Consider the following 15,889-nt stretch of genomic DNA (forward strand, 5'->3'; position numbering starts at 1 on the left):
AAACTGTAAGTAGCCACAGCTATTTACAGTATACAGCACTGTGTTGCAGCAGTGGGAAGGGAACTTCTTGTCTCACTCCCAGGGCAAGCAAACAAACTATTTAAAGGGACATTAAATGTGGAATTAGGCTTTAATCTGTCCCAGTGAAAATCACTGTTTGTTGGTGTTTAGATTGTTGTCCCACAAGCTGAAACATTTCTGCTAAGGGTAGGCTTAAGAGGGTAACTGTCACATGGTGGGGATGATTTACTAAAGTCATGTTCACCTATGTGACAGGAGTCACTTTGGTTGAGGGACACACACTTTGCCACGGTTTGGTTAAACCCACAAGTGCTTTTTTACCACTGCTATTCCTTTATATTAGCTTTTGGGATTTAAAAATGCGCCAATTTAGAAATTGGATGAAAGGTTTAGCACTGGGAAACAGTTTTTAATTCATAAGTAGTGCATTTTATATACAACTATATAGATCAGACCAAAATGAGGGACAAATGAGGAGGAAAGAGGGACAGATGGACTTTGTTCTGATTGAGGGACAGTCCCTCGAAATCAGAGACAGTTGGGAGCTATGGGTATACTGACGGAAGCACCAAAGCAGGGTGCTGGACTAGTGATGAGCTGAACACCCCCATGTTCAGTTTGCACCAGAACATCTCGGACAGGGGAAATGTTCTAGCGAACATGCAAACTCCATTAAAGTCTATAGAACACGAACATGAAAAATCAAAAGTCCTAATTTTAAAGGCTTAAATGCAAGTTATTAGCCCAAAAAAGTGTATAGGGACCTGGGTACTGCCCTGGGGGACATGAATCAATGCAATTTTTTTTTAAACTATCGTTTTTACAGGAGCAGTGATTTTAATAATGCTTAAAGTGAAACAATAAAAATGAAAAATTCCTTTAAATATCATGCCTGGGGGGCCCCCTTAATGTGCCTGTAAAGTTGGGCATTTGTGTGATGTATGTAGCCTGCTGCAGCAAAACTGACATTTCTAAAGGAAAAAATGTCATTTAAACTTGCTTGCGGCTGTACTATTTTGTCAGCTCCCTGCAATACAGATAAAAAGAAAACGGTGTGGGTTTCCCCCTAGAATCCATACCAGACCCTTATCTGAGCACACAACCTGGCTGGCCAGGATAGGGGTGGGGGTGAGCAAATGCCCCCCCCCCTGAACCATACCAGGCCACATGCCCTCTGCCCCCCCACCCTAAAGCACCTTGCCCCCAGGTTGATGGGGACAGGGGTCTATTCCCGACAACCAGGGGCTGCGGTTGTGGGGAATGGCGGGGGGAGGCTTATAGGAATCTGGAAGCCCTCTTTAACAAGGGGACCCCCAGATCCCACCTCCCCCATGTGAATGGATAAAGGGTTGGTAATCCATTCACCAAAAAAGTGTACAAAAAAAAGAGACAAAAGCCAGCTTTGGACAAGTCCTTTATTAAAAATAAAAATAAAAAATAGTGTCCCCCGATGATCAGTCGCCCGCCCTCAACCAAAAAATAGAAAAAAAATGGAGCTCCTGCCTCTTTGGATGCTTACCGCGCTAAAGAGCTGTTTGAGTTTGATAATTCTTTTATAGGGATCTACGTCACAAACCGCCCCATAATGCACTGCTGAGGTGCAGTGAATAAATTACATGACATAATTTATTCACTGCACCTGAGCAGTGCATTATGGGGTGGCTCGTGATGTCAGATCCTTATAAAAGAGCTGTTAAACTCATGCTCGTGCTTAAAGAACTACGCATGTGCGCAGAACGGTCCACAGTACTGTGCACAGACTCAAGGTCATGCTTGCATCTGCATGTGTGAATGTGAGCTATAGCTTGCTTATGAGTGTGAGCAAGCATATTTGAATTGACTTTGGTGCCGAGTGGCCTATTTAAAGCCCCACAACACTTAGAATCATGTGACCAATGAGCAGACCATGCTTGTTTCTGTGATATAACCTGTTTGCCTTCTTACTATACCTGATCTCAATCCTTCCAGTACCTGTCCTCTGGCTTGCTTCTTGACTCTGCAGCTTGTTTATCCCTTATCTTATACATATCTTATGCTACTGACCTCGGCCTGTTTCCAGTTTACACTCCCATCTACCAAATCTGTACCTCAGCTGCCCACCCATTGCCAACTTCTGCCTGTCTGACCATATTTCTGCCTCCTGCTTCTGCAAGCCGTTACAATATCTGGCACATATTCCTGTTCTTCAGCCTCTACGTCATCGTAAGACCCTGTTCTTTGCTGGCCAGGACTTACTACAGGCCATTCCATATCCTGTCCTACCCTGCCATCAATCTAGGGGAACAAATAGTACAGGAGGTGAAAGGGAAGAGTCCTTTCCTCAGTTCAGCACCTACCAGGTATGTTACAATGTTGTTAATAACAAGAAAGTAATTCAAGCTGTGGCCAAAAACAATGATGAATAAAATATGTTTTATCAAAACACATGTCGCAGATCACTTGTTTAGTAAAGCAATCTTTGGGATTTGAGCCAAACTAAATTTTATACTTTGTAATCCGCATACATAATGTACACTGTTCTTTGTTGTATTCAGTTTCCACAGGAGCTGGAAAAGAGGATGGAGGCTCAAACAGAGGTAATTGATATCCTCTAATCTTTATTATTAAATCTAATGACAAGACAGAGATGTGAAATTTAGAACACCCTGAAAACTAATTTGTCCCTATATAAGTATTCCTTATACAACTAGTTCCTTAGACAACTATGTGTGAGCTTTCCTGACATCCTTTATTAGGCATACAACATTTCTGTTCCTATGCCTTTTCATCAAATGCCCAAGACAAAAAAAAAATATGCTTTGCCTAACCTGAAAAAGGAAAAAGCAATAGGCAACAGGCAGTAAACTATAACAAGCAATCAAAATTTACCTTTCACTAATCTGATTCCAGAAAGCCTAAAGGAAAACACCACAAAACACAAAACAAACCTTATACTCACCTAGGTGGATGCAGAATTAATCTGATGCTACATCTGTCTTCTCCCAGAGGATGAGCCAGCTGTCAATCAAGGCATGTGGGTGGATCTTGACTGTAAAGTCAGGATCTTTTCCTAGCCTAGACCGGTTGATTGTTGTCAGCCAATAACGGGCTTTAACAAGCTGTCCCCTGAAAACAGGTCACAGGAGTGCAGTTTCTGCTGCTCTCCTGTGATCTATAGGAAAAGCATGGCCAGAAAAGCTTTGACCATACTTCTTTTTTAAATAGGAGATGACATGAAATCAAATTGTCTTTTTTACTGGATGTACTGGAGATATTAGTGTTTATATTGGGTTGAGTAACAGACTGAGTGAGACTGGGTTCACACCTCTTAAGTGTTGAGGCACATCACTGCATATTGATGCACCTGGATACAACTTGAGGGCCCCTTTAACTCAACGGAAGCAAATAAGGAAGTATCGCTGCTGGTTCTAAAGGACTGTCAATAAGAAAACATTGGTCTAAATCTAGCCCAGCTGATGTCCCTGCCCGTGTCTTAGCTTTCCTTCCTTTATTGGGCTAATGTCGAAATTTAAACTCACAGAGGTGCAGCAGCCCTTTTTCCTAATAATCAAGCCCTGTTATGGGTGAAACGCATTAGAGGAGTATCCTCAGGTGGAAGGTCTACAGTGTGTGCCATTTAGCCTGTTCAATAAAGCTCACTGGATTTTTACACTTACACAGTTACATAGTTGGTAAGGCTAAATAAAGACACCAGTCCATCCAGCTCAATCTGTGTGGGCGTGGGTGTGTGCGTGTGTTTATATCAATAATAATTTCCATGTCGCTGAATATTGTGCTCACTAAGATGCCTATCTAATAGTTTTTTCAAACTATCGACACTCCCCACTTACACCACCGCTTGTGGAAGTGAGTTCCATGTCCTTAGCACTCTGACAGTAAAGAATCCTCTATGTGGTTTAGGAATAAACTGCTTCTCCACCAATTTCATTGAGTGACCACATGTCTTCTTAAGCCCTCTGAAACTGAATAGTCTTTTCCTAATGCTAGTATATTGCTATCATGTCTTGTCTCTTCTCCAGGCAGAATAAGTTTAATGATTGTAGCTGTTCCTCTTAACTGAAGTCCTCCAGTCCCCTTATTAGCTTTGTCGCTGGTCGGACTTGCTCCAGTTTCAGCACATCCTTCCTGGTGACGAGAACTGGACAGCATACTCAAGATGCCATCGAACCAGAGTCTTGTAAAATGGTAGAATTATAGTTTTTATAGTAAAACTTCTTGAGTAAATGCCCCCTTTATATGCATGCTATTATTTGGCTTGCTTTGCTTACTGAAGCTTGGCATTGCATGCCATTGCTAAACCTGTGATCTACTAGGACCCCCAGATCTTTTTCCATCCTGGAATCCCCCAAGCAACTATTTTTTTGTTTTGTTTCATAATACATTTTTCAACATTAAACATAATTTGCCATGTAGTTTCCCAGCCCTTTATTTTATTGAATTCTTGTAAGGTTTCTATATACTGCTGTGAAGTTTTGTCCTATTTAGCTTTTTATCATCATCAAGCACTGAGATTGAACAATTCATGCCAACCGCTACATCGATTATGAATAAATAAACCAAATTGGTCCCAGGAGAGAACCTTGGGGTACCCCACTAATCACTCCAGACCATTCAGAGTACTCACTATTTATCACCACCTTTTTGACATGCCCCTGTAACCAGTTTTCTATCTAGGTACATACCGTATGATCCACGCTGGTGGACCTCAACATGTAAATTAAACATTCATGGGGAACTGTTTCAAATGCTTTTGCAAAATTCATACAAAACACAATATTTAGGTACCCCACTTTAGGAATAGTTAAAATGAACTTCACTACATGTACAAATACATATTTTAACTTAGCAAACAATAATATCCTTAATGTGTTCCCAAATAAAAGTGACACTTCTAACTGTGAAAAAAAAAATCCCACTGCTGCTGCCTTCTGCTAATACAAATGTTGACCCAAGTGTCCATAAAGAACCTAGCCAGGTTATAACCAGCATGGATTTAGGAAAGATCGTTCTTGCCAGACCAATCTGTTAGAATTCTGCAAAGAAGAGAGCAGTCATCTAGATAAAAGAAGGCCTGTAGATAGGATGTACCTGGATTTTGACCAACACATCGAACCTCTAATGAGTAATCAGATATGAGGTGGCACTGTAGGACAATCCATATGCAGAAAATCACTCCTAACAAGCTATCAATACAATGAATCCATTCAAATAAAAAAAAATATATATATATATATATGGTTTTTCTTTTAGGTCTACAGAAAACATACATTTTAAAAATGGTGACACTTACTGTACCTGTCTAAGGATCCAGCACTGTCCTCACCTGGGCTGATCCTTCACCAGTCTTCGGGTCCCCAGCACCAGCATGTTTACGAAGAGAAGCTGGCCATGACTCCTTGTGCCTTCACAGCCAGCTTCCCACTGCGCATGCATTGGCCATGCTGTACTTTGTAAATGGTCCCGCAGTTTTCTGGGACCTGTTATGTTTTCCTGAAGGTTGCGAGTGGAGGGGGGTTTTAATGGGTTCTTTTGTTTTCTATAGGCCAACACACCATGGTTGCTTTACACTCACTGACCCACCTTAGGGTTTTTTCTAATGTTTTAATGGGCTACACAGCCCGGCTGGTAATACAGACAGTATTATAGATAGACACAAATAAATAACAGCAAGAGGGAGGAGCCTGGTTAAGCAAATCACAGTTTACACAAATACAATGTTTAGCTAAACTGTAATGCCCAATAAATGTAGGACTAACTAAATACAAATGCATAGTATGTGTTAGAATATGTCAGGACAGTTTCTACACCAAAGTCTGGCGTACATTTCTAGTTCTTAAAGTATCTTACTGGCCAATAAACCAAGTGTATTGTCAGCCGGCATTGGGGTCCTGTGTGTCTTTGGTGAAACACTTAATAAATGGTACCAAATATCCTGGTGGCCACAAGGCCTTTTACCACTCTTGAAGACTTGAGCATGCCCTCTGATGTGAAAAATGGACCCTCAGACTTTCATGTTGGTTCCTGGAATACTTGCAGTCAAGCAAGCACACAGTCTCTGTCTCCAATAATGGCGCAGTGCAATGGGTTGCTGCACCAAATAACAACACTCATTCTTTGCAATTTTGATTCCACCCTTAAGTTGAAGCAAAAGAAGTACTTACAGACACTGTCTCTCAGTTCAGAGTACCCTGTAGAATGTGGTTTTACTTTCCACCCTGGAATGCAATGCGGAAGTCATGCAGTTCTGAGGAAGTTAGGGCTTGTCACCATCTTCTGCTGTGAGTCAGTGAAGTAGTAGCCAAGAATGGCAAATCTCAATCAAATCAATGTCTGCAATGCATGTGGGAGTATATCCACCCTAAAACTGGTAGGGCCCTTTCACACTGACCTGTAGCAAAATCATGGTAAAGTTGCATATGCTTTTTTACCTCAATTTTGTTGTGTTTCTGATATATTTCTTGTGCATTTCTTGTGTGTATTTGGGTTGCCTGCACCTGTGAAAAATGGACATGTGACTCAAAAACCCTCCAAAAACGTAAATCACGGTGTGATCTTAAAGTGATTTTACCGCAATTTCTATTCATTTCAATGGGAAGCTGTGATCTTGGTCCAGTTTTCAAAACCACAGCAAGGATGCAGCATGCAGGACTATTCAAAACGTGCTGCACCTGTAATGCAGTGGTGTGAAGAGTCCCATTGAATCTAAATTAAAACATTTTGCTTACGTTTTTCTTGCAAGGTCAGAAACAAAACAATGTGAAAGGGCCCATAGTCAGTACCAGGTGCAGCAGCCATCATTCTTGTGTACCTCTGCTCTCCTCTCTTTTCCTCAATGTGTCTCCCCTTAAGGCCTCTATAGCTTCTCTTCACTTCTCTCTGGCCACTCCTTCCAACCAATCACAGTTCATCCTATCCATTTGGGCTCACCCAAGAAGGCCACTTTTTAAAATAGGGTTGAAGACACTCCTAGCTGAGCAATGTTCATCGTCTACTTCAAGATGGTCCCTGTCACTTGGTCTTTAGTAGTACAGTTTATGAAACATGTTATTTGCAGTATTGGAACTGCTTGGCTAAAGAAGTAAAGGGTATATCTTGAAAGTTTGTTCTGAAAAATAAACTGTAAATAAAGTGTAAAAAAAAAAAAAAAAAAAGTACAGCACTTAAGGGTCCTTTCACACGGCCGCTCCGTGTGTCCGCAAATCATCCCATCCGTTTGCGGATGATTTGCGGACATAATGTAAGTGAATGGCACTGCGGGTGTCAGCAGAATACCATCCGCTGACACCCGATTTTCCTCCTTTCAGTTCTGTTCCGTTTTTACGAATGGAACAGAACCCCATTTTTTCCTCCGTGTAAAAAACGGAAAGGAAGGAAAATCGGATGTCAGCGGTGTCATCCGCTGACATCTGCAGTGCCATATACTTACATTATGTCCGCATATCATCTGCAAACGGATGGGATGATATGCGGGCACACGGAGCGGATGACAGAAATGTCATCCGCTCCGTGGAAAAAAAAAAAAAAAGTCCCGCAGCGGACCTTTCACACGGAGTGGCCGTGTGAAAGGACCCTAACACTGTTGTAACAAGGACACTGATACATCTACAATCACCTTAAACATTGGTATCCTGCAAATGCCTCTGGTGACTGGTTAGGCAACAGAAAAACAGTTATTTTAATTAATACAAATGACAGAGAGTACAAGGTAAAAGGAATAGTTTCTTGGCAACAACCGTTCTTGCTAGATTTTTGTTCTGACAGCTTAACCACTTAAGCCCCAGCCCTATTTCGGACACTTTTTGTTCACAAGTTAAAACCAGTATTTATTCCTAGAAAACTACTTAGAACCCCCAAACATTATATATATATATTTTTTAGCAAAGACTCTGGAGAATAAAATGTCGGTCATTGCAATATTTTTTGTCACGCGGTATTTGCGCAGCGGTCTTTAAAACGCCATTTTTTTGGAAAAAATTTGAAAAATCACATTTCACTGCATTTAAAAAATACTAAACAGTAAAATTAGCCCATTTTTTTTGTATATTGTGAAAGATGATGTCACGCCGAGTAAATAGATACCCAACATGTTACGGTTTAAAATTGCGCCCCCCCCCCCCCCCCGTGGGATGGCAACAAACTACGGTCAATAGAGATCTCAATCGGCGACATTTTAAATTTATTTAACGGTTACCAGTTTAGAGTTAGAGTGTAGCTCTTTTTTTTAAATTATTGCACACACTCTGGCGATCGCGGCGATACCTCACATGTGTGGTTTGAACAGCTATTTCATTCACGGCTCGACTTCCGTATACGTTTTTTTTTGTGTGCGAGCTAACGGTGACTGGGGCGGCTAAATTTTTTTTTCCTATTTATTTTATTTTATTTTTTAACTTTATTACAGGTTTAAAAAAAAAAAAAAATCTGATCACTTTTATTGCTGTCACAAGCAATGTAAGCATCCCTTGTGACACTAATATGTAGTGGCAGGTACTCTTTATGGAGGGATCGAGGGTCTAAAAGACCCTAGACCCTAGTCTAAAAGACCCTCCATTACACTTCCATGTATGCAAAACGCCGAAAATGGCATTTTTGCATACAGCCGTTTTTTAAATTTGCCGCTTTTTGCAGCACAGTAACCCGGAAGTGACGTCATGGACGCCGCCTCCGTGATACGTCATCGGAGACCCGATCAAAGCCATTTCCAGCATTGATCGGGACTCCATCCAGCCGGCGGACGTGCCGGCTGGGTGCTCGGGGCTCCCGGTGGGATGGGAGCCCCGAGCAAAGTCACGGGAGGGGGGGGGATGTCCCCTCCCGCTCACCCGGGTAACGATCGAGCGGCTCCCGAGCCGCATCGGTTGTTACGGACGGAAAGCCGACCGTTGACTGTAAACCACGGTACCAGGATGATGCCTCTAGCTAGGTCTATCCCGGTATAACCCCGCAAAGTCTGCCGACGTAGATCTACGTCACTTTGCGGTAAGTGGTTAAAGAGGAATTCTACTCATTTCAATACAGGGCACTTTCACTCCCTTCCTGCCCAGGCCAATTTTCAGCTTTTAGCGCTGTTGCATTTTGAATGACAACACTATACCTAAACCAAATTTATGTAATCTTTCCCACAAATAGAGCTTTCTTTTGGTGGTATTTGATCACCGCAAGGTTTTTTTATTTGTTGCTAAACAAATAACAAAAGAGCGAAAGTTTGAAAAAAAAAGTTTTTTTGTTTATGTTATAAAATTTTGTAAATAAATAAGTTTTTTCCTGCACTGATGAGCACTGATGAGGCCGCACTGACAGGCACTGATGAGGAGGCACTGATGGGGTGGCACTGATGGGGTGGCTCTGATGATGAGGCACTAATATGCAGCACTGATGGGAACTGATATGTGACACTGATATGCAGCACTGATGGGCACTGATAGGTAGCACTGGTATGCAGCATTGGTGGGCACTGATAGGAAGCACTGATGGGCACTGATAGGCAGCACTGATGGGCACTGATAGGCGGCACTGATAGGTTGCACTGATGGGCACTGGTGCGCGACACTGATAGATTGCAATGATGGGCAGCACTGATGAGGATGGCACTGGCAGCACAGATTCCCTGGTAGCCATGGGTGGCCAATCCCTGGTGGCTCTAGTGGCTTCCCCCAAGGGTCTGGACTGGTAATCAATGCTCTGATTACCAGCACAGACCCCCCCCCCCTTTCAGGAGAGCCACTGATCGGCTCTCCTCTACTCGCGCCTGTCAGGCGCGAACTGAGGAAAGCCGATCAACGGCACTTCCTATTTACTATGTGAGCAGGTGTGATTGGACACAGCTGGTCACATGGTAAAAAGCCTACATCATATGCTCTTTACCGGGATCGGAGATACGGTGTGTCAGAGTGAGTCACCGCACCCCCGATCGGCGCGCAGAGCAGTCTATCCTGCTGGACATCATATGACGCCCAGCCAGGATATAGCAACCACTTTGCTGCCATCGTTTTTCTATATGATGGGCGGGAAGTGGTTAGAAAGTTAGCTACAAGTACTGTAAGTTTTATTAAACAGACACTCACCAGCCCTGTAGCCCATCATTGTCTTTACTGGGGCCCATTCTCTGCCGGGCCTCGGGTCCCCATCACTGTCATCCTCCCTGCTGAAGCCAGCTGTAAGTTTATGCTGTTTAACCGCCAGCTCCCCACTATGCATGCGTGAGATCTCGCTACACTGTCAGATTGGTCCTGCAGCCTCCTGGTATGTGTGACATGTACCAGGAGATTGCTGGTGGGCCAAACTTACATAAATCTTGTACTTTTACTTTAAGGTGAATGCGCTAAAACTAGTGAAGAGAAAGTCCCAACAGTCCACATGCAATCAATTGCTCAATATGTGTAGAAAACTGGAGAATCTTGATAGCAATAGTGTGTCAATGCAGCAATACAAGATGTGAGAGGTACTAATAGGACATCCACCCAGGTAATAAACCGACAAAGACAGAGTGAATTCCCAGCCACCATATACTGCCTCTTACCGGACAAAGGTGGATCTGGAGCAGTGAGTGGTTAAGGACCACTGCAACCTTTTACAGAATCATACAGCTCCCAGCACTTCCGCTTCAAGATCTTGTTGTACAATCCTATTCCGACTCCCATAGGTGCCATATCTCACATGTATTGGGGGATATTAAACAAAAGCAAGAGAACTTGCCTCCTTTGAGAACGTTAGAATGACGAAATGCATCAGGAGGGGCTAGCCGAGCGTCTTACGTCACACCCGGAAGTCTAAGCACGGCCATCTTTTTGTTTTACTTAAGGAACACTGCGGGACAGACTCAGGCTGATTACTATCTGCTGTGATATGTGCTTGTTATACATCAAATGGGTGAGTGCATAATTGTGTGTATACCCAAATAAAGGTTGTTTAAAGATAATGCACTATGGGCCTGTCCCTTTTGTTTAATATCCCCCAATACACGTGAGATATGGCACCTATGGGAGTCTGAATAGGATTGTAAAACAACATCTTGAAGCGGAAGCGCTGGGAGCTGTATGATTCTGTGAAAGGTTGCAGTGGCCCTTAACCACTCACTGCTCCAGATCCACCTTTGTCTGGTAAGAGGCAGTATATGGTGGCTGGGAATTCACTCTGTCTTTGTCGGTTTATCACCTGGGTGGATGTCCTATTAGTACCTCTCACATCTTGTATTGCTGCATTGACACACTATTGCTATCAAGATTCTCCAGTTTTCTACACATATTGAGCAATTGATTGCATGTGGACTGTTGGGACTTTCTCTTCACTAGTTTTAGCGCAACTCTATTTTTGATATATACAGATTTACATACCAGTGTTTTGAGTTTGCTGCTATAAAGGCGCTGATATTTATTGCATTTTATATTTGTCAGATTGCTTACTGTTGTGCCCTGAAGATGGATCTTATTTCAGACACCTTGATAAACAAAAGTACACTGTCTTCCATCCCATGAATGAATCAGCAATATTTACAGTGTTTTGAGGTCTAATTATGAAATATGAGTTACCATGTACCCATTTTATTGATTGTGTCGAGGGTTGATACATCAGGAAAATTACATTGTACTTTTGTTTCCATGCCAAAAGTACTGATCCACTTTTAAAATTTGCATCCAACTGCTCCCTAGATGAGCTAATGCTGAATTATTCAGATATTCAGTAAATATCAAGTTTGGGACTTCTATTAAACTCCACAGGTGGTGTCTCTAATTGTGCACCTGTACAGTCACAAACAACAGCAGAAGCCAAAACACCCCATAAACCAGTTTATTAAAGCATTCATGCCTTGCCAAAATATGTTTGCTGGCAGTCGAGAGATACAGTAAAGCTTGACCTCCTTTCTGCAAGCAAGTGAACCGCAGAGCTTGTTTTCTTGCACAAATTAATATGATTTTTTTATACTGAATATAAAAAATATGTAATGCTCCTAATTGAAGTTGCTTTTGCATGCAGCTAAGAGACAAATGACTGAAGCTCTCAGCAGGATAATTTTCAGTGTACACATTTATTTATTTATATCCCCAGCAGGGGTGCTGTTGTAGAGCGTGCTACCCTTGAAGTATATAGCTCCGGCCTTATTATACTGTCTTCCGTTAATGTCAAACAGAATAAATTAGTTAATCAAGACTTGTGTCTGTCTTAACTAAATCTGCCATAATTATCTTTCACAAAGTGATTGAAAAATGACAGCACCATTTATGTTACCTTCCATAGATTAATTGTTCAAAAGGTACGGTCTTTTACCATTCATTCCATTTAACAATATGCAGACTTCCAAGGAAGCATTTGCATATCCAATATTTTTATTGTTAAGGAAACCATCTTAGACATTGTGGCTGATTTGCAACAGAATAAGCAAAATTAAAGACATTTCTAACATGTTATATGAGAAATTAAACATTTGTGGTGCAGAGCTCAAAGCTTGGTGAACATTAACACTTGATCTTCTGAGATTGCTTGTAAAAGTATCTTGATCCAATATCAGTCAGCCCACTAAAAGATGGGTTTTAATTATTTGCCATGGCTACTGCACTTTTTATTTAGTGGTTTGCATTAGGGTTCACTTTATATCAGACCACTAAAAGATTGATTTTTTTTCCATAAAAGTTTTATTGAAAGCTTTTCCACAGTGTGTACAAAACATACAAAGGTGTACAGAGAATAAAGTACACAGCCACAGCAGAAAAAGATCCAAGGAGAGAACAAAGGAACAGGTATCTTATGAATAATAAAATATACCATATAGGCTAGGTAGTTCATATTGGCTAGGTGAAATAAACACATTATAAATGACAGGCTATGAAACAAAACCACGGGTATCCCTAGGGAGCATAGAGATGCCACCTGTAGATCAAAACAGGGTGTGAAGGATGCTAGGTTATAGCGAGTCACAATACATACAGGAAAGAAAAGCGAAGGCAAGCTGGTCCAAAAAGTGCAAACTGGACCAAGCCAAAAGGAGACCTATTCATCCTAACAGGAGGCAAGTCAGAGTTAAAGGAAGGAAGAGAAAAGTAGAGAGCAGAGCAAAAAAAAAAAGGATGGGAAGATGAAAGAACAGGAAAGAAAAAAAAGGAAAGAAAGAAAAGAGAAAAAAGGGGAGTGGCGAGAGAGGGGGGGATAGATACAATTGGATTGCTTCCACTAAAATAGAGCGAAGACTGTGGAAAGAGAGGTAGGTGCAGCCCCATGCAGCAAAACCCAATTCTAGTCTAAATGTCACAGTTTCCAAATGGAAAGTCCCAGCAGTGAAGAGCATAAGCATCCAGCAATGCACACACTAATGGGCCATACCAAAACCATATAATATGAGGTCAAATCTAAACACTTTCAATTTGTATGCAATTAGTCAGGCCTCTGCACTACAATAGTTGAAGGTAAATCTAAAGGAAATCTAACAACAAAAGTTGTATAGTGTGTATCCAGCTTAAGTCTGGCCCTGTAAGGCATTGAACTGTTCTGCATAGGATTTGTAATGTAGCCAACAAGCCCAAATGTTGTGATAATGATGCATGATTCTATCTTGGGAAATTTAATTAGTTCCTCTATGGTTGAAATGTTGTTAAAATGAGTGAACCATTCTGCTATAGTCAGTGTTGTAGTTGTATGCTAATAAATGGGGACAAATAATCTAGCCGCATATACCATATGTGAGATTTGAAATACCGTCTTCTAGGTAAAGTGGAATAGTGCAGTGACTATAGCGCAGAGGAGAACTCCAGAGGGAGACTCGAGACCGCTACTGTTAAACGGTGAACTTCACATAGAGTGGCTCGTAGAACCGGACACTGCCACCAAAAATGTAAAAAGATGGATTTTTATTGGTTGCCATGGCTACTTGGAATATTTTAACAAATTATCTTGTATGTGTCCAGTAGTTTTTTAAAGAGCTTTGGTACCAGCTGAATTTTGCAATGTATCACTTTTGCCGTTATCTGTTGTTGCAGTGGGAGGCAGGGCACAGCTCAAAGATAATCACTGGAGCTTTCAAAAAATCCTAGTGAAGTTGGGGATATCATTTTTGTGAATATAAACAGAATATCGAAGCCCTATTGTGCCATAACATTCTCCAGAATGACAAATATTTCTAAATAATAAAAGAGTATTAGTAAAAATTAAGGGAATTCTATTTAAGTTTTGAATAGAGTGGAGAGGGATTAGAACACCTGTCAGGTCCTTATTGTTGTTTGCATCATCGTTCGGGAGATTTACCCTTACTATTTGTCCTGGTGATCATTATTGCCAAAAGGGAAAGTGAAAGAAAAATCCAAATCTTGAGTGCTCACCAGAAAAGAAATAGAGGTGAAATCTTCCAACGGGGACACTAGTTTTGGTGACTGCCAGTAATTTCCCTACCTTTCCTACCTCATTCCTTTTGTGGCAATGGGCCAGGAAGTTAATGGGACACAGATAGCATAAATGCCTGACAGTGTAATGTAACCTTTATTTCCCCTTTGAGTGCAGTTTACCTATTTCTCCCTAAATCCGATGAGTCCCAGTACATTTTTTTTTATTTTGCTGAAGTTTCAGTTTCGCAACACCTTTATCATTTGCAGTCTACCCCCGCATATTATATGTTGGATCAGGCTTTAATTTGGAAGCAAATATATTGTTTGAAGGCAAATATTTGTAATACATTGGTTTTTATTGGGAATAAATAGTAAAATATTTGAAAAAAATAATGTTCCTGTAATTTTTCCCAATGCAAGAAGTTTATATAATTTGTGCACCTCAAAAGGAAATCAATAAAGTATGCTGATTATGACATTAGTGTGACTTTTTTGCAACATAGTTGAATGGTAAAGCTCAGTGTAAATGCATGTTTTACTTTAGGGGAGCATAATTTCTCCTACAGCTCTACATTGCAATACATGCAGGGGAAACAAACATGTTTCCTTTAATAGTCTGTGTAATATTAGGACAAGATTAAGTAGGGTGGGAGAGGGTACAGGTGAGCACACTGACTATTTCACAGGTTTATGATCACTACAAATTTGAGTGATGTTTGGTTCAGTTACGTGAGCATTTTCTGCTTACACAGTGAGTGCAAATGCCACCCAGGGTACCCTACATAATCATCCAGCAATAGATCTCTATAGTAGTAACCTTTTTCAGAGACATGGTGGATAGAGTGACAACTCTGCTGAGCCTCCATACTTATGAGAATGCGCCTGATGTCACTCATGATGTCAGTAGACTTCAGATATAAGTTATGGCCCATTCTGTGGAAGGACTGGAAGTGCAGGAGCTGATAATTTCAGCTTAATGCCATTTATCTACGACAGCTGGCGATTCCGGCACATACAAACCCCAGAAACCCCCTGAGCCCAGGTGTTGTTTTAAGACAGTGCTGAGCAAAACAACCTCTCTCTCTCTCTCTCTCTCTCTCTCTCTCTCTCTCTCTCTATGCCATTTTAAAAGAGCACCTGGGACTTTAAAACCCATTAATTCCATTTTATAAAGTATCCTGGTTAATTGTTTATCTTTCATTTGTCATTATGAACTGACAGCTACAGGTAGGATTATATTGAAATCATAGTAAAACCCATTTACCAGTCTATCGTATTCCCTACCTTCTCTCTTCCCTGTAACCTAATATGCAAAAAAATGTTTTAGCCCCCCCGCGTCCCCCACAAAACATGTAGCAAAGAAATACAACAGCAGTCGGGACCAGTGTGCAGTAGTAATACTGATTTCCTGCTAGTAAATTAGCAGCACTTACTCTACCAAGATCCCTGCCTGTACAGCAACAGGAGAAGCCTCAGCTACTTAACCACTTTACCAGCGATATAGGTTTATATGCGAAATGGTGGACAGTTATTTACCTGAAGCCGTGTATACAATTGGG

This window comes from Pelophylax lessonae (genome assembly GCF_965119305.1).
Source record: "Pelophylax lessonae genome assembly, chromosome: 1".
Taxonomy (NCBI): domain Eukaryota; kingdom Metazoa; phylum Chordata; class Amphibia; order Anura; family Ranidae; genus Pelophylax; species Pelophylax lessonae.